General features: G+C 37.3%; 1 pseudogene across 1 annotated transcript in view; it reads left to right on the top strand.

Moving 5' to 3' along the window:
- LOC308176506 (neural-cadherin-like) overlaps positions 1–20,227 on the top strand; it is a 69,812-nt pseudogene that overhangs the window by 2,322 nt on the left and 47,263 nt on the right. Inside the window, exons 2-6 of the transcript XR_013956147.1 lie at positions 13,576–13,773; positions 14,617–14,842; positions 17,213–17,417; positions 19,018–19,129; positions 19,520–19,769. The product of XR_013956147.1 is annotated as a neural-cadherin-like (transcript). The remainder of the gene's footprint in view (positions 1–13,575; positions 13,774–14,616; positions 14,843–17,212; positions 17,418–19,017; positions 19,130–19,519; positions 19,770–20,227) is intronic.

Raw genomic sequence — 20,227 nt, 5'->3', positions numbered from 1 at the left:
GCCAACGGGACTGTCATTACTCAGAGGCAGTGACAATATCTATCGGGTCAATCTGAGCGTGCTTTTGGGCTTTTCTCTCTCTCCATCATATAGCTCAAGTTTCAGCCCTTTGTTGATGCCACAGCTCCCTCTGTCAGGATCAAGAAGATGTTGTTAGAAAAGTGGTAGCTAACCTTGCCCCAGGTTACGACAAGTCTCACCTTTGTGACGGTTTTCTCTCTCATCTAGTCTGAATATTGAAGTCTGAGATTGCCTGGAACAAGGCTTGTCACACTGTCATGCCAGAGATGTGTTTCCTGAAGCAAGGTTTGCTAACCCACTTAAAAAAAAGACCAATAAACTTTAACTTATTTTTAGGGATTTTTTTTTCCTCTGTCTTGAAGTTCTAGTAAATAGCTTGTGTTTTCCACTATCTTGATATATTACTGCTGGTAGGACCAACTATATAAATAATCTTTACAGAATATGTAGAAAAGAGAGACTAGGCAGAGAGCAATTAATTGTACACAGTATAAATGGTGTTCTTTAGATGCTAGTGATTGTAAGTTTCTTTAAAGGAGCCTAAACTGAAAAATATGACTTTATTAATAATAATTTTTTTGATCAGGTAATGGTTAACAATGACTTAACACCTTTAAAACTCAAGTTGCAGAATGCTTGCTTTCTCATTTTATAGGAGTTACAATACATAAATACTTGAAATAGATTTAGAATGCTATGCCTCTTTCCTGAGAGATGGCTAGCAGAACTAGAAGTTTCAATTAAACTGAAATAAGGACATAAGGACCACGTACAAGATTGCAAAAGCTCCAGGAGAGAAAAAAAAAGGTATTTACAGAAGTACAGAAGTGAATTTTCGGGGTGACTTCGCTGTGTATCTTTTCATGGATACTTGATATTTTGTAGACTTAGTTTTTAACATAGTTTATGTCTTTTCTGGAAGCAATATACCGAGGCAATATACTGTACCATACCAAGCAGCAACAGGAAATCTGGACCTATTGTGCAAAGTGCCAATTTACTGTATGAGTTCTGCTGTACTTGCAGAGGAGGAGATACAATCTTGTTGTGTAGTTCAACTTCAGGTGAGTTCCTTATGTGAACTCTTAGAAGGCAGGCTTAAAATCTTGAAGAGGTTAGGGAATAAATAAATCACAGATCAGTCAAGCCTGATAGATTTCAGAGTTTGTGGCCTCTGCCTCACGTCTTGGGAGCTGTGCTTAAGCAGCAGGGGTCCCTTCCCCAGCTGCACCAGGACACGGTGTGCTATACCTGGCCATGTACCTTGCTGACCCTGATGCTGCCTTGCTGACTGGCATTCCAGCTTGGCCTCAGATGCACCTCATCGCTGCACACTTGTCTGGTGATGGCTGAGCTGCTGGATGAAGCAGATTTACATCACAGGACCTGTTTGACTCTTCTTGCTCAGTGACACTGAGGTCCCTGCATACCTTGCTTTCACTCTGTACTCCTAGTTCACCTTCAACAGGCAGAGCAGCCTGTCCTTGCTGCTCCTTAGCAGATGAATTCTGCAACTTCAGCAGCAGCGTACATACAGTTATATAAAATATTGTCTCTACCTTGAGAAATATTTTCTCTGCCTTGAGAGCTTAAATTGCTTTGTGTAGATGCTGGACAGGAATGGGGATGTAATCTTAAGAGAGCTGAAGCCACTAATCTGAAATTAAAATAAGAACCAACAGTATTTACATTTTTCATACCTTACAAATATGTTGTTAAAATACAAACAAAACCAAAGAAAAACACCAGGAAAACTTGTACTTAGGTTCAACAGAATTCCTAAATTCCAGGGCTTGACTTCCTGAGCAATTTTTTTGGTATGTGGTCCTTGATGAGCACATTCCTCTTGTTGACCCCAATGCTCATCCAACCCTGAGCCATGTTCTTCAGTTAACCTTTCCTGGAAGAAGTGATGGTTATGCTCATGTTTTCTGGAGCATTTCGTTTTTTATCCCATATCAATTATTAGGGCACAAATAGTTTATTTAGTCTTCACTGAAGCATAATACTGTTTCAAGTTTTTACCCAGTAGATAGAACGTAAAATACCTTAGATTGTTGTGCACATTAATATTTTAACATTGAGCTAACATCTAATTTGAGAAGGAGCCATTATTATTTCAATAATGCTTGGGGGAAGTGCATGAAAGATCCCATCTCTCTAATCATCTGTCATCTCAAGCTCCTTTGACCTTACTTCATCCACAGGCATTAGCCATGTAATCCCCTGTTGTTCATTTTTTCTTACCAGAGGATTTACTGAGGGTGATGTTTGGCATGCCTTCCCAATAGTTAACAGCGGTCACTTATATTTGTCCCATTTAAATCAACATACAGAGTGGAGGTACCAACAATTTTAGTGATGTGTATATTTTAAATCTTGACGGTTTTCATCCTTGGAAACCGAGGATGATCTGTTTTAATTTTATCTGCAGCCTTAGTCCCCTGCTAGCAGTATCAATTCTCTCTGGATGATCCCTAAGTACTAAGTAACTCCTGGTTGATCTTTTTCTTCTATGATTCTTATTACCTTTTCTTTTATGAATTATTTTAACAGTTATACATCAAGCAGGGCTTAAGCTGAAATCATCATCTATCATCTGGCAGATGTGTTTCTTTAACCCACAATGGGTTTCATGCTAGGAAGTTGAAAGAAAATGTACGTTCTGTGCATATTTGGCACAACTGTGGGTGTTTACAGTTTTGGGATGTTACTCATTTGTGGTAGAAAGGAATATCTCAGGAAGCTTCAAAGCACCATTTTGATGTTTATTCATTCTGAACATTTTGATGCTATGTACCTTCTATGGCAAGCAGTCAGATTAAAAATATCTTTATGAGACTACTGGGATTTGAGCACCGAAGCTGTTTAGATCTTCTGGCTGTTTATCATCTCAAACATTTAGTTTCTACAAAAGTAATACATTTTTTGTTTTTTTTTTTTTTTTCAAAGATCTAACTGAATTTCAGTTACACAAACTTCAGTTACACAAATGTGTTAATCTGAGGGAAGCAGTAAATTAAAGAGCATATAGATAGGATCTTTCTCAAAGCTGGTTTCTAGCATAACAAATTGGATATTGATTCCATGACTGACATAGCAATTATGTTACACTTTGATTATGAAATAGTTTTATTTCATAATCATAATAGTTTATTTTTGCTGACCTTTCTTTTTACAGTTAGTCTCAGAAGTGAAATCCCCAATTTGTAGAAAGACTATCTCAAAACTTTTTTAGTATATTAAAGTTTAGATTTTAGAATAAAAGAGGCTGAGACTTATCCCATAGTGTGGTGGTTTTACTGTGCTAGGCAGCTGAACACCACAACCGCTCTCTCACTCTCCCTCCTTAGAAGAGGAGGGGAAGAAGTAAAGGAAAGAACAACTCACGGGTTGAGATAAGGATAATTTAATTAAAGGGAAAAAATAATTATTAAGGAAAGATTATTATTAATTAAACAATTTAACTAAGGGGGAAAAGGGAGGGGGAAAGGGAAAAAACAAAACAAAACAAGTAAAGGCTATGTGGAAGTGCAGAGGAAAGAAATTACTCTCTACTTCCCACAAATGAGCGATGCTTGGCCATGTCCTTGAAGCAGGGCCTCAACTCACGTAGCTGGTGTTCGGGAGGAGGACAGATGTTTTCACAACGAGAGCCCACCCCTCCCCTATTCTTCCTTTTTCCACCTTTTATTGCTGAGCATGACATCATATGGTATGGAATATCCCTTTGGTTGGTTTAGGTCAGCTGCCCTGGTGATGTTTCTTTCTCACTTTTTTGCCCACCCCCTAGGAGGGTTAGAGAGAGTCCTGATGCTGTGCCAGCACTGCTCAGCAGCAGACACAACACTGGTGTGATACCACTGCTGTTCTAGCTACAAGTGCAGAGCACAGCACTGTATGGGCTGCTGCAGGAAAAGTTAACATCCCAGCCAGACCCAGTAAATTTTCCTTTGACTTCCAAATATTTGGTTGTAAACAGGAAACAAATTCAGTGTTTGGAAGACTTTTGGTTCACTTAATAATATACAGTATTCAGACATGAACTCCACTTTTTTTCTTTTTTTTCCTTATTCTGGTAAGAGGTCATAATTCCTTACTAGGAATTAGATGGTTAATCTTATGCATATAAAGAAATTCTACATCTTTAAATGGGAATTGCATATAGAAGTATTAGATTTGAGAAAGCTGTTCCATTTGGTTTGACTATTTGAAGATACATAGTGGCCTACAACACTTCCATTAGGGGTGTAACAGTAGTTATTAATACATTATGCTATGGAGGTATTTCACAGTTTCAGGTTTGCTGCTGTTTTTTAGAGTTGCAAGGTTTCCTGCAAGATGGACACCTGCACGATGAGCCAACTCAATGTTCCTAGCCCATTTTCAAGGCTAGAGTTTGGAAAAATGGCTGGTGGAAGAAGGTGTATGTGGCTGTGGTGATGGAGGCTATGGTGAGGAATCCACCTGAAGGCTGTGGTCCAGGAGAGAGCTGGACTGGATGACAGACCAGATAAGAAGGAATGGGTGCTGATTAGGTGGGGATTTTGGGTGTAGAAAAGTGGTACTGGGAATGGATGGTCAGGGCTATGAGGGAACCTGAGAACAGAGCAGGAAATCTGGGGCAACAGAGAGGAGGGCAGGTGGAGGGAACTGGGACAAGTGTTAAGGAAAGGCCAGCTTTGGGATAAGGACAGTTGGGGGTGGTAGAGCAGAAGAGAGCTGAAATAGATAGGAAGGCTTTGTATATGTGACAGCTTACTCCTCACCACAGCTTGTAATGGAACCTGATATTCTTCAGTCTTTCTTCCGTGATGCCAATAAATGTTTGTGAAGTCTCACAGTGAAGTATCCTTTCTCCCTGGAATAACAGTGCACTTAAAAGATATCACTTTATTGCTCTTCCTTAGCTCTAGTGAGAGGAGTTCTCACTTGAGTGACATGAATTGGCTCAGTTTACTGATGATACATGTACATTTTGATACAGGATATGCTATTATAATCTTTCTCTTTTTTATTATTTTTTTTTCTTGAAAGTTTAAATTAATCAAGGTTTCCTGTTTTTCATGTATTTAGGTTAAAATCAGGTAATGCTAGTTCAAATGACTTTCTGTGATGCAGAAGTACAGCAGCTGTGCTTGTGAGGCTGCTGATTTCGGTGGCATTTTTTTTCTTGCACATGTTGGGCTGCAGAGAAACAAGCCAGATATTTCCCCCAAAATTTAAACAAAACTTCAAGATGTCTTCCCGTCTTGAAATAGTCCAGTAGCTGCTACCTGTTAAGCAAAGTCCTCTCATTATAATGCTTTTTGGTAATCAGTCACCATTAATTAAGACACATGATTTGTTATCTAAGGATGTCTGTTGTGATTATTAATTTGCAGTCATTTATTTCACATCTGGGCATGCTTGGTTTTTCTGCCTGTTGCTGTCAGCAGATGGATACCGCACTGGGATGTCCCTGATAAAATGGTTATCATTTTACTCTCTTTTAACTGGTAATTTATGTTAAGATCCACCCTGCCACGATCATGTAGCTCTGACTCTTTCTTTACTTTTGTTTTCTGGTTCTTTTTTTTATGCTTTAACTTCTATTTTGAAAGCCAGATGAGGGTAAGGACATGACAGACTGTCATTATGCTATCTACAAAAAAGATGAGGTGTATTAGGAGGGAATGTGGGCTGTCCACAGCTTGAGTCCATCAAAGTTATCTGTTTAGAAGGTTTATGTTTTATGAATGAGCAAGCTACTGTACTTAAAAGTGGCCTGTCATATACTTCATGAATTTTCCAAAATGACATTAGAGAAATGTTTGTACATTATTGCTCTTTTTTTTTTTTTTGAAGGCTATATGGTATGATTGGGTATAATAACCAGTAGCTTTTATCTCATGGTGTGGCATGAAAATGGGAACAGAGATTTCTCCTGATTGGAGCTAGAGGCTTAGGACACTAAGAATTTTTCTGGAAATGTATCTTCCCAAACTTGAAGTCAGCAGATAATTTACATGAAGAAATATTGTGAGAATGATGTTTTAAAAAAGTCCAGTGTGATATTTGCAAAGCCCCCTCAAAACAGCAATGCTTTCTCAACCCAAACCAAAATATTTCATAGAATCATAGAATATCTTGAGTTGGAAGGGACCCATAAGGATCATCGAGTCCAACTCCTGGCACCACACAGGTCTACCCAAAATTTTAGACCATGTGACTAAGTGCACAGTCGAAATGCTTCTTAAACTCTGGCAGGCTTGGTGCAGTGACTCCTTCCCTGGGGAGCCTGTGCCAGTGGGCGACCACCCTCTCAGTGAAGAAGCTCTTTCTGATGTGTAGCCTAAACCTCCCCTGCCTCAGCTTGACACCATTCCCGTAGATCCTATCACTGGTGACTAAAGAGAATAGATCGGCGCCTGCCCCTCCACTCCCCCTCGTGAGGAATCTGTAGACTGCGATGAGGTCTCCCCTCAGCCTCCTCTACTCCAGGCTGAACAGGCCAAGTGACCTCAGGTGCTCCTCATACGTCTTCCCTTCTAGGCCCTTCACGATCTTCGTCGCCCTCCTCTGGACACTCTCCAACAGTTTTACATCCTTTTTGTACTGTGGTGCCCAGAACTGCACACAGTACTCGAGGTGAGACCGCGCCAGTGCAGAGTAGAGCGGGATTTTATTTGTCCTAATTCAAATAAATAACAAACCCCGAGTTTTCAAAAAAAATTTGTATATCTAAGGTAAATGTGTAGAAGTTGGAGCAACATCAAAAACAAAAAGCAAAATACTAACTTGAATAGTTAATTTTCTGATAGATGTAGATGAGAATGCAATAACGATATTGACTTAAAGGCTTGCAAGACTTCTAACGCCCTCAAAATCTCCATTTAAAATAAATTGAAATGACCTAAAAATGCCAGAGCAACCTTGCTTCTTACTCATAATTGTTTAATCATAATAATACAATACCTTTTCCCTCAGTAAATTCAAGGCATGTACTGTATTTGTCTGCAATTGTAGAGACATGTTCACTCAAGTAAATATTCTATATTGACAGACTTTAAAAATCAGACTGTCTGGCATTGTCCGTTTTATCAATTATACGGAGGCAGAGAAGCCTAAATTTTTAATGAATACAAAAATTTTAGTTTCAAGTCTTGTCTTACAGAAGTATCCATTGGATTTTTGAGAGAAAAGACAGTCATGTAATCCTAATGAAATCAGAAGTCTGAAAATATGTTGTATTTCATAGATTGACAGCATCCTTTATAATTTGACATGGTGAAAAGTGATGGGTTTAGGGGCAACTCCAACCTACACTATTTGAAATTGCAATCGAACTATTTCAGCATGGATGAGTTTTGAGGCTTGGTTTAACCAGTGCTGCATTCAAAAGTTGTCAACTGAAAGGCTAAGTATTAAAGCCTTCTCCTCCTTCCTGCCACCCTTGGTCTATCTATGTAGATAGGTGGGGAAATGTATATATTTTTTTTTCTTCTAAGGATGAAAATTGTGAGACACTGCATATTGATAAATTTCCTGTGAGCAGAAACTTGGATCAGCTAATCAGTTTTTTTACCCAATGTAGTCTGAATTCACAATGTGTAAGTCAGTATATGAAGTCCTTCCTGTGTTTACTAGTTTTCAGCCACAGATAAATACACATGAAAATTAAATTTCAATATGCATGAAAAATCATAGGTAGATAACTGTGATGAGGTTTCATCATTGGATTAGCAAGATTGATTTTGGTGATAGGGAATGAATTTCAGTACTGCAGCTCTTGTCAGTAATACTAAGTTAAAAAGAAAGTCATTCCAACTGGAGGGACTATCAGAGAAAAAGCAGACTTCAGAATGAGCTGCCCTGAGAAGGACTTTTGGTGAGAGACAAATTGACTCTAATAGGGAATTAATCAGCTAAAGCACGAGAAGCCTATGGATTAGAGATTATAATTTTACTGTTTTGGGTTTTATTTTTTTTAATACATAAACTCAAAAGGAGAGGCTGAGTTTTGATATTGCAAAGGGCAAATAAGCGGTGTTTACAAATGTGTGGGAAAAGCAATCTGCTTGCATAACCTGTTTTCATTAGTTTCAGTAGTGAAGAAAAATAGAGGGAAAAATATTTTTGATCAGATAAAAAGGTGATTTTATCGTTTTGAATATGAAGCAATATTTTCAGTATAACGTCTAAAAAATTTTAAGTGTTCCAGTGTTATGTTATTGTCATCATATGCAGCAAGAGGCACCTTGAATTTCATCTCTTGTTGCTCATTATATGAGAAAGCAATTATTTGATTTTTTTCTCTGTTGTCTGAAGAAAGGGAAAAAAACCTGTTAAATGCAAAATCTGCTTGTGTGCCAATATAATCAGCAGAACTATAGGAGGATTCTTTGAAAGAATGAAATTGTGTAAGATATCTTCAGTGTACATGGCTTGAAAGTCAAGTATCCTGTGTTTAATATTGAGAAGTTCTTATTGTCAGTGTGTTACAGAACAGTTTGACAAATATTTTAGGGATAATTAGGCCTTTGTCAGATTCCTCATGGGGATCTCAGTAGTGGGTTGACTTACACTGCTGAATGTGGTTGTAGGTTTGTGTACTTGCTGTCAGGGCCTGGTATTCTGAACTGATAATTTAAGTAGAACCTGTTTGTGTGCTTGTAGGACTTAACCCAAGTACACAGAGGATTACCAGTTTTAAGCTGTTTCTGCTAAGATTTTGAGTGGAATTGTAACTTATTATGTCCCCCATAGTGTAGTACTACCAATAAATTACTATTAATCATAAATCTAGTGCAGATGTAATAATACAATAATTTAGTACTACTGTTAATATGCTAATGTACATGTATAATTAGTATAGCTGCTGGGTAAATATTGGGGATGGTGATATGTGTTTTGATGGAAGGCAGCATTGAGACACCTTAAACTATCAAGTGAGGTACTGTTGGAAAATTCTTTCTTCCACTATCTTTGAAGCACAAATAGTGTTCATAAAGGATAGTGTCTAACCATAAAATGGGGGAAAATGAATTTCATATACCATATTAAAAATAGTTAGAGGTCCATTTTAAGCTCCATTCTGTAGAAAATCAACTATTTTGTAGGAAAATGACTATGTCAGTTAAAAAAGATGACAGTTATAAGAGACTGCATTTTGTAATGTATATGTCATGACAATTACAACAAATGGAATGCTGCAGTCATTGGAGTCTGAAGTTATCCTTGAAACAAATCACATTCACGTACTTACTTATACTTGGGAATTCTTAATGTTTTGTCCTGCTTGAAATGCGTATGTTACACATTATCGTTCATGTCAGTCTCTTCATCACATTTGTTGTCCTCTGGTAAGTCCTTGTCTGATCATGCTTCATTGGACACCCTGATGTTGTTTCTACAAGTTGTCAGGTCGCATTTGTAGGTCTCTCTGCAGACAAGTACAGTCCTGTGCAGTTCTGTTACAGTTCTTGCTTTAATATATGGTATACAGTCAAGGGAAGACTTACATATAGTCATTTTCCTCTGGTCTGCCTTTATCTGAAAGTGAAATCATGTCTAAACTTGATGATTTATTTAGTATTTTTGCTTGAGAATCAGATAGCCTGTGGTTGATGGAAGAAAATAACATACCACTAAGACCTGCAAGGTCATATGCAGCAGATACTTATACTGGTCAAGAGAGACAATTACGCCTGTCTGTCTGATGGTGTGCATTGCAGTTCATGCTGACTATCCTAACGAGATTCTTAAGAATATTCAGATGTTTCAGAGGTAGCCAACACATTACTGAAAGCTTTGATCTTGCCAAGATGTCAAATGACATTAAGGTCTCTTAATTATTAAAACACAGGTACTTGGAGGAACTTTTCCAAGTCCTTTTGGTTTCTGATTAATAAAGCTTATTAGGTCATTAGAGGATTAATCTCAGTCTTGATGCAGTTTTCCACAGTATTGCAAGAGGTATTTCCCAGTTATAATTAGGTACTGAGAACCAGCTTATTAATGTTCAGTGAAGTGGCAACCATGACAAGAGTGGATTTTGTATCCAGGTTTGTTAGTACTTGTTCAATTCAAAACAGTTAATTTTCAGTAGTGACTTAAGTTTTGGTAGATGAATACATGCATGTTAAGAACATCAGCAGAACCTGAAATCAAGTCAGTTCACTTGTTGATTAGGATACTGATTTCCAGACTCCAGAAAGACAAAAATTGGTAACCTTTCTACTCCCGATTACGTTGCCAAGGTGGCACTCAAATCCTCAGTAGGTCTTTCTGTGTTGGAGGCACATTTTCAGAGATTCTTAACTCAGCTTCTAATTTAGTGCTTGCTATCTTAAGCCTGCAGTATGCCCTGGCAAACCAAGTAGTGGGTGTTTACAAACATGTGACAGCTTCTGTAAGATCTGTTCTTTTGAGAAAAGTCAGGCAATTTTGACACTAACTTCTCCCCTTTACACTTAAGTCTTTTTGGAAAATCTTGTAATTAAAATCTTCAGAACATTCAAGCAGACATTGATCTGCTTCTGATTTGGCACTTCTTATATTGAACTCTTCTTGTTCTGAGTTGTCATGGTATATTTCACCCTCAGACACAGATCAACAACGAACAAGTTTTCTCCTTTGCATTTTCTTTAGGTTTCTCAGACTGCTTGTCATGGGACTGATGGAAAGCACCTTCTGAAACATGTCTCTTTGAAACACATCTGGTTTTATTTACTAGGGTAGTCAGAAAGAATATCCATGCTGCTGCATTTTACATCCTCATTTTTGAATCCTTTTTTGTGTTCCTTCTGGCTTCTTCTATGATAAACATTTAAGCAGCATCTGCAAGCAGAGGAGAAAGTATGCAACTGCTTTCATAGAGTCTTTCTAAACGTTGAAGCGACTTATATCTAGGTACCCTATGATGTCAGTGCAGTAGGCTCACCTCGTGGTCAGTCTCTTTTTGTGTTGAGGCAATCTCAGCATATCTTTGGAAATGGGGGCTTCACGTGCAGTATTATATGCTAGAGAAGTCAACCTGCTCATCCTTACACCAGGACTTTCAGCACTTCTGGCTGCTGAAGTGCAATGCATAACACAGTTTATTTCAGAGTGTAGAAGACTTGTAAGACTTGGCTGCACATTGTAACTGGATTTTTTTTTTTTTCATGAAAATGTAAAAAGGGGAGTTGTATGTATTCATAGCCTATGGTGATGCAAGAAATGTTTCAGGTTCTCTTTCAGGAAACTGTTTCGGTGACTTACTATTCCATAAATCAGAAGCTTGTTTTTGCTGTAGCCTCTGTTTTTATACACATGTTGTCTTAAACTAATATTAATTCACTGTAACATTAGATTCTGAGTAGAGGATATAATTATAAAGAAATTCATTTGAATTTAACAAGTTACCATCAATTCAATTTCTATGCTAGAATTTAGATGAATGAATGCAGTTTTACAAGTGTAATGGAGAAGAACTTCTGTGATTGTCTTGGGTGAGTGCTGATTTTTATACTAAGACGGTTTTCTTGGTAAGAACAGAAAGTTCTCAGAGGTCATGATGGGTTAAGTTTCTGGAAGCTGAACTAAGAAACTGGTATTTGACATTGTTAATCACAGCATCAAGGAGTTTTCTTTACGACAATCCACTTACTGGTTGTTTACAGACTGCAGATTATGATAAGGTGTGCTAAATATGCCACTTGCTATCAGACAGAGGTTACTAATTATGAAAAGCTGAGACTTCCAAGAGGCAGACACAAAAGGTGCATTAGTACTGCTGCGGAAGTTAAGGGGTAACATCAGTAAATGCATACATCAGGTGAAAGTAATATATTTTAGATGGAACATTGGTGTGCTTTGGGAATTGATGCAATGCTGCAATTAGGAAAGAAGAGAGGGAGAGTACAGTCGTTCAACCCAAGTGGCAAACCTTCCTGGAATAATATCCCTCCCTAGCAAGACAACAATATTTACAAGATTAGACCCTTTGGTAACACTATATTTAGTCATAAATACTTTGTATTGCTAATTAAAATTAAATTAAAACTGAGAAATTTAGTTGTTCCATTCTGTACTTACAGGTATGTTGTTTCAGTTCTTGTAAAGCCATTTTGAAGATGTGTGTGTGTAGAAGTTTTTATGTATGTATATATAATAAATACACAGGGAAATCAAATATTAACACGATCATCTTATAAAATTCTGACTTTTCATCCATTATTAAACTTGTGGATAAACCATTTTGTAAATGTAGACAGCTGTTCTTGCACAGGCCATATTCCCTTTCAATTCCCCAGGCTTGTTAGCTTGGGCATAGTGCCATGTCCGTGCAGCTGTAATGCTTTCAGAGTCAGATTGGGTGTGTGCTCACTGCTTTTCTGGAACCAGGAGCATTAAACATGGATGGCAGGAACACTCAAGTTGGCCTCTGTAGTGCGGCTTTCTACAAGTACGGTGCCAGTCCACTTGCAGCCAAGCTGGCCAAAAGGCCTACATTTGTTTATACTGTGCTCTTTGGTCTTACTGGTAAATATCATCAGTTACAAAAAAAAAAAAAAAAAAAAAAGTATTTGTCATAGTCTTATCATAGTTTGATGTCTTCCCAGTGAAGTTGCTTCAGAATCTGAGCTAGCTGTGTGTATTTGGAAGAAGCATTTACCAGCTGGAAGTATACACGGGCTGCTGATTAAGGAGCGCAGAGACAAAAAGGCTTCCTGTCTGCAGCAGCATTTTGCTTTCTTTGACACTGAAGCTTTTAGTCTATGCTTTTGTCTTTCATTTAGAAACATTTTTCACCCAGGGTTTTTTTCTACTTCTTCCTCCTTTAACTTAATGCTTGGAGACATCAGAACATTTTCTTCGATCTGACATTTTTCCTTTTTGTTACTTTTTCAATGATGCCTGCCTGCTATTTATTACTTGTTCAGGAGCTCTGTTGCCCTCACTGGTTGGTTTAATAATGGCAGCAGCATAACAAGTACTTTTCCATCAATTTTTAAGGATATTCTGTTTCTGATTTCTGGATAATTGAATAGTTCCATTCTCTGATGGATTTTTTTTTTTTTTTAAACAGCATTCAATTTTTAATAGAAGTGAAAACCATATTAAGACTTAAGTGAACTTTCCATCTCGGAAATTCATTATTTAGGGTAGATTGGTTAGAATCTTTTTGACGGCAAAAATGTAATTACTTTCAACGTTCAGAATTGTTGTAATCATTGAATATACAAAACAATATTTTTTTTTTCTTCCAGCAAAGTGCTTTCAGGAAACATGTGTTTAAACTAAACTTTGAAAATTTAAGAATGTGTGAACTTTCCTAAAAAGAGATATTGGTAGGAAATAATATGGGGTGGCCCTGATCTTGCAGTTTGGCAGTACTTGTGCTGGTTATTTTATTTTATTTTTTCCATTGTGTCTGGATGCTGTTGGTTGTAGGAGAAGAGCCAAAGAAGTCTTTCTGAATTAAATGCCAACCATATTGCAGACAGTACACCCTCAGGAGTTGATATGTGTTTGCTACTCTGAGTACCATTAAATAGCTAAATATTTATTCATTTTTCTTACTGTTAGGAAAAGATCAGTACTTGTTGCACTTAGCACTTACTGCGACAGATGCAAACGACAATGTACCTGAATGGGCCATGGAGCCCTTCCCGTTCTTGGCTGTGGTTTCTCCTCAAGCTGCCAAAGGTACTCAAGTATACAAGCTGCTTGCGGTGGATGCAGATGAAGGGATCCATGGAACTATAGAATATTTTCTCTTGGAAGGTAAATTTAAATCTCTTTGTTACATTTGTATGAAGCTTCACTATTTTAACTTTTTTTTTTCTCTTATCCTCAGTTTCTTTAGTAGAAGATGTTCCTTTCCTACTCAAAAAGATTCATAAGCCTTTGGCTTTGTGTGTGAAAAAAATAAACTTTTAGTGAGCATATGGACAGATTGGTCAGATCGGAAGTGAGTTCTCTCTGTAAAGTTGGGTTCCTGCCCAGATTATTGCCCACAGGGGTAATGGGGACTGGAGTGGTACTGGATTGCAGGGCTTTGCAAGGGGGTGGCAATGGTAGCCATAGTCAGCACCCTTCTGCTGCACTGACTGTTTATGAGAGAGGACACTACCTGAAGCAGAGTTTGTTGGGTGGAAGAAGCTGATGTTTCTTCTCCTTTGCGGGAGCATCTGGGTTATGCCTTATTTTTGCACAGCTACTATAGGCTCGCTGATGTCGCCTCTTTGTTGAGGCTCTTAAAATAAACTTCAATAGTAATTCAAAACTGTCTAAGGAGAAGGGGAGTGGTGATACTACTCCAAAGGTGAATCTGTTCTTCTTGACCAGGACCCTAACAGGGTGTTTTCTGCTAAGGGATAGTTAGGGGTCAAATAGCAGCAAAGTACTGGAGGATGAAGAAGAAGAATAATTGCCCAGGAAAGTAAAATGAGATTAGAAATGTAATCACTGATGTAGATAATGAGTTCAAAACAAACTCTTGATATTTTTGTGTGTACGTCAATTCTAAAAGAAAACCACTTCAGGAACTGATACCCCATTTTCTTCTCCATTTTACTGAAGTAAAAGTGTTCGTGCTGACAGCAGTTTGTGGATCTGTCTTCTTAGGTGGAGAAGACAGATTTGAAGTTGAGAGGGACACAGGCTGGATTAAAATGACAGGTTTGCCATTGGTGAGGAACAAGGAGTATTTACTGACTGTACTGGCAGCAGATAAACTTGGAAACAAAGGGTCTCCAGCCTCTGTTTCTATAATTGCTGGATTTCGACCACCGCAGTTCAGCAACATGTCGTACTTCGTTCATGTTCCTGAAAGTATGGCACAAGGAAAATCGTAAGTAACAGTAACAAATAATGCAGTGAGATTGTGTTCTTAGTTTAACTTCTGTTTGATCTCTCCAAAGCCTCAGTATCGTTTATGAATCGTAAATAGCAATTTAGATATCTTAATTGAAGTGATAAATATCATTTGATTGATGTATTCTTAGTATTGTATGATATATAATGTATTCTTTCTTCTTATATAAAGAAAAGTGGTAACGAATAATTAGAATTTCTTGCTTTTGAAATGATAAGAAAAGTATTAGCAGATGATGATTGTGTCCTAATTTTCAAAGAAAATACGAATCAGAACCATTACATCATAAAGAAAGATACCTTGTGTAAATGCATGTATGAGTTCTCTGTGCCAACATTTGAAAAGTGCCTTCTCCACCAAGTGAATATTGAGAGTAGGGGGGGAGAGGGGAGACTGTCTTTGCTGTCTTCATTAATCACAGTGACAAACTGAGCAAAAATGAAGATGCCACAAAAATTGTCATTTTATTTTTCCATCCTTTGTCTAACCACGTGGATCTAAATATCACGGAAAATGTTAGTAACGTAGGTCTACCTGAATACTCAGTTCCGTCTTTCACAAATTGTTTTGGTTTTAGGGCAGACATTTCCTTTTCCAGTTGAATCGAGAATACTTTTGTCCAGTAAATGTCTTCCTTTTGCGGCCTTTCAACTGTTATTTAACGCTATGTTATCTGTAGTATTCTGTTTTACTGTTGAGTCTACAACAAACAATTGTACAGTGTCTGAGGTTTGATAAGATAAAAAAAAATCAGCAGCTGTTAATAGCAAATAACAAGTTGTTTGTTTTTTTTTTCTTTTTTAAACTGCAATAAATTTATTTAGCACAGGTATAAAAGAAATTAAAGAACCGTGGAATGCTACAATACCTAACTGGTATCTGCTATATTGGATTCAATAATGTTTAGGAAGAAAAATAGTGGAATTCGTAGTAAATATTTTTGTCACTATTTAAAAATATGTTTGCACAATTACGTTGATAGTAGATTAATCAGTTTGTGAAGTTACATGGCAATATCCACAAGGAATTAAATATTTCATATGGTTGTTACTATGTCATAAGAGGCTTGAATATAAACAATGTGCCCAGCGAAAGTGATTTACTGTTGTGTGTTAACCCATGTGTGGTCCTGAAAATCAATGCAGAATCCTGAAATTCTGATATTTATATTAGACCAGTTGCAGGAAAACAGAGTCGCTGGATTTCTGGGGTAAGGATTTCACAATTGTAGGTAGATTTAAGACTGCTGCTGACAAGAAGTGTTACCAAGTCTTTCTTTTCTTCTCACCTGGCATTGGCTCTAGTATGCTAGCTGTGTTGGAAGACTGATCCAATGACCGACAAAGCAAAAAAAAAAAAAGATTTTTCAGTTGGGTTGTTAAATGTGTTCACAGCAGGGCATCGTGATTGTTCGTGGTGACAGAAGGAGAGGAGAGGTGGCATGAACTTGCAGCAGGGGTAGGGAGTTAGAAAGAGGGCAAAGTAATTCCTGTTGGCAGGAACACTGACTTGTGCTGGTTTAAACTGACTGTGAGACCACATCGCAGAAAAATAAGCAGAAAGAATAAAGCAAGATAATGACCTACAGCAAGCTTTTGCAGTATTTTTTTTTTTCAATGTTGCACCTGAGGGAAGCTAGAAGACAGCAGCATGAAAATAACAAAAGGAAAAGAAGTGTTCAGACAAACTGAGGTTTGTCTTTTTGAATGCAGTTGTCACTGGATCTTAGGTGTTTTTGGGTTCTCCTGGGAAGTGGAATCTTTTCTCCTAAGAAATCTTCACAATAAGACAACAAACGCTTTTCCTACTTGAAGCACTTTCATGGGAAAAAAGTGCCAGATGAGCTAAAAAAAAAAACACGTCCTGGTATACGCTGTTACATGCACACTGCTAGTGACTGGCTGTTTTCCTTTTGCAGGTATCTGAAACTATAGAACAGTATGCTGAAGCGTATTATGCTGTTAGTAAAAAGAATCTTTTGTAGCTTATTTTATCTTTTAGTTTCCTTCCTGAAAATCATCACTACCCTAGAAGAAAATTATAGTAAGCAAATTCAGTTGCAACAAAAAATAAATCTTCTGTTTCTGTGTTTTTAATCCTTACTGTGTTCTGCTTCCAAAAATCCTACCTTTTTCTGTTTAACTTCAAAATGATAAAAATACAGTATAACAAAATATTTGAATTTGGAATTTAGGTATAACTATCATGGACTTTGGTGGGTACTGCTCTAATCAGACCTACAGGCTTGCACCTTCCCCTCTGTTGTGTAGCATTTTTTGCCTTATTTTTTATTATGTTATATTACATGCTTGAGACCTTTTTTTATATTACTTCATTTTTATGCAGCTTTCTTCGAGTCACTGCTATATCATATCAAAACAAATCCCTGAGCTACAGTTTGCTAACTAATCCAAGTGGTCTGTTCAGCGTTGGTCAGGCAACAGGGGATATCAGTTTAACTCGGAATGTGGATTATGAGAGTGACCAACACCAGTATCTTCTGGTGGTCAGAGCAGAGGAAAACGAGGAACAGCTCAGTAGCGCAGCTGAGGTAGGTGTTCACTTCTGCCATTCGGTATGTATTTGTGTTTTTCTTGAGTCTTCCCAAATACCAGCACAGATTCACTAGGAGCTTTCATTTCTCCAGCTCATACTACATATTCTGTTGTTCATTTTTAAAGTCTTTTTAACTCTGTATAGATTAGGAGGGCTGGTTTAGGTACTATTGGGTAGAGCTCATTTTTGCTGATCCTGAAAAAGCTGTTGCTTAGGGATCAGTAATGCCATCCCATCATAGGTCAAAGTCTTTATCCAAAAAGATGGGAGTAGATGCAGTCAAGGCTAACATGCGGTTTTGTTTTACTCTCAGCCTTCATAAATGATGCAGATTTGTGGTTACTCCAATTTAAAACAAAGGCAAAACAGAAAATACAAAGACAATTACTAGTTTCGTTTCAAGAACACAAACTGAACTTGTAAAGACAGGAGGTAATAAGCCATAGATGTTGAAAGATGATAGTTCATGGTATTTTAGAAAGCTGTTTGACAGCAGAAAATATTTCTAAATACAGCTATTACAGTTGTTTGAATTCAAAGATTTGCCAAGCTTGGAAATGCATGTAATATAACAGTTTGTTCCTGGTGTGGGAAGTAGATGTTCGCTGTCGAAGGAATGGGACGTAGAATTATTAGGAACAGGTGAGAGGACACAGTACATCAGTGTTAAAAACAGTGGCTGTAGCACAGTGGAGACTGATAATTTCTGTTGACCCTTTTAGGTACCACAAGATGAAGAATGACAGAATAAGACTTGAAAGAGGATTCTAAGATGATTTTATAAATACATTTAGCCTAAATGTAATTTTATATGCCTTATACCAATAGAACTTCAGCAGTCATGAGAAGGCAACTTCCATTTTGTACTAACATAAGTAAGCGTAGAGTGAGTATAAGGCTACCTATTGCATTGTGAGGCCAGAATACCAACTTCAGACTTCAGCGTGAACTGTAGCAGTATGAACTGCTGGAAAGGCTAATTTAACACACTCTTTACTGCTTGGATTGTCAACAGTGCAACAGTGGGCTCTCATTTGACACAGAAATAAGAAAACATTTTTAATGGTGGTAGAAGCAGAATTGTATTTCTTACTTGTCTTAACATGAACAGTTATCTTTATCTACTTCTGATTTACACTGCTGCAATTGAATTCAGAACTTGGTCTTGGAGATTTATACTGCTAGAATGTGATATGCTTGGCAGTAGAATTTTTAGTATTAAAAATAACAGAAGAGTGGGAAGATAAGATAATGGCAAAAGAATGCTTTGAAAGCAGACAGTCCATTTCTCTTTAAATTAATCACAGGAAATAATCAAAGGAGGTGAAGGAAAAATAGAAGATGTTGATGTACGCAGCCTGACAATTCCAAATGTTTTGGAATCTAATATTTAAGCAACTCTCAGCAGGAAAAGAACAACCTAAGAAAAATGTTTTTTCCTATATGCTACAGCTTCAACCTCAACAATAATGTGTTTTTTTGTTTGTTTTTTTTTTTTTTTTTGACAAACTCTTCCATCCAGTATTTCTAGAGCAATGAAGTCATTGCCTTGATTCACTTTGATGCCATTTAACACTCTCTTGTTTTCTGTTCAGGTTTCAGTTGTAATCACAGATGTGAATGATTGTGCCCCAGAATTTCGTCAGTCAATCTACACCAAAGTTAGTGTTCCTGAAACAGTTACTAGGACAACTGCACTTCTACAAGGTTGGTACTTTTAAAACCATTTGTTACGCTCGTCAGGAGTGTTTTTTCTCTCCCCACTAATTAGATTTCAATTAAGAAGGCAAAATCCTGCCCCAAGAGGGGGTAGCCACAACTCTCTGAAGGCAATTGGCATCTTGTAGAATTGGGTCATAATTACTTACTATTGCCACAGCCCAAATAATTTTGGAGGATGAGAGATGAAGTAAACAAATCTTCGTAGGATTTTGAAGTAACAGAACTTCACCTGTTTTATAAATTATTTCAAGCACTATGTGCCAAGACGAATGCTATTACAGTTTTATGCTATGCACTAATTCTTTTGTTAAAGTACTCAATGTTCCAATTCATAGACTTTGATCTACGCAGTGTCTTTATCTTCTCTTTTAACAGTGACAGCCACTGACTGTGATTCAAAAGAGAATGCCGAAATATTATATTACTCTTTGAGTCCAGACTTTAGTATTACTTCTCATGGTACTATATTTCCAGCAACAAAATTGGACTATGAGCGACCTAACCATCTGTATGAGTTCATAATTATGGCTGTGGATAAAGGAGAAGAGCCGAAGACTGGGACAGCAACTGTTAGGATTCATATTTCAAATGTAAATGATGAAGCACCTGAGTTTTCCCAGACAACGTAAATGCATATTCTTAAAATTCTGTTATCTTTGTCTTTTACTGTTGCCTTTTTTATCCTGGTCAGAAGGCTGATCATTATAGGAGGGTAACTGGCTTATGTTCAATCAAATTTCAGAGTTAGTCTGACTAAAGCAGGATAATCTTTTGGCTCTGGGATTTTGTTACTACCGGTTAAAAAAAAAAAAAAAAAAAAAAGGCTTTAAGTTTGGTTAATTGTAAGGTTTAGACATAGTTTCAATGTGCATAGAAAGGGGTGGTATATAGACAGTCTCTTTTGGCAGATCTTGTGTTTCTGTTTTTCCAATATGTTTTTCCAATTAGTTTTGAATTAATTAGAAATGAAATTCCATTAGTAGCCTACCAATTAATGATCTTCCATTCACTTACTCTGCTAAAGTCAAGATGTTTGACTGGAAGATCTTGTCAGTTTATAAATAAGTAAACAGTACATTCCAG

The sequence above is a fragment of the Anser brachyrhynchus genome (genome assembly GCF_964034855.1).
Source record: "Anser brachyrhynchus genome assembly, chromosome: 12".
NCBI lineage: Eukaryota > Metazoa > Chordata > Aves > Anseriformes > Anatidae > Anser > Anser brachyrhynchus.
Note: the sequence above shows the minus strand (reverse complement) of the source record. Positions and strands in the feature narration are given on the sequence as shown.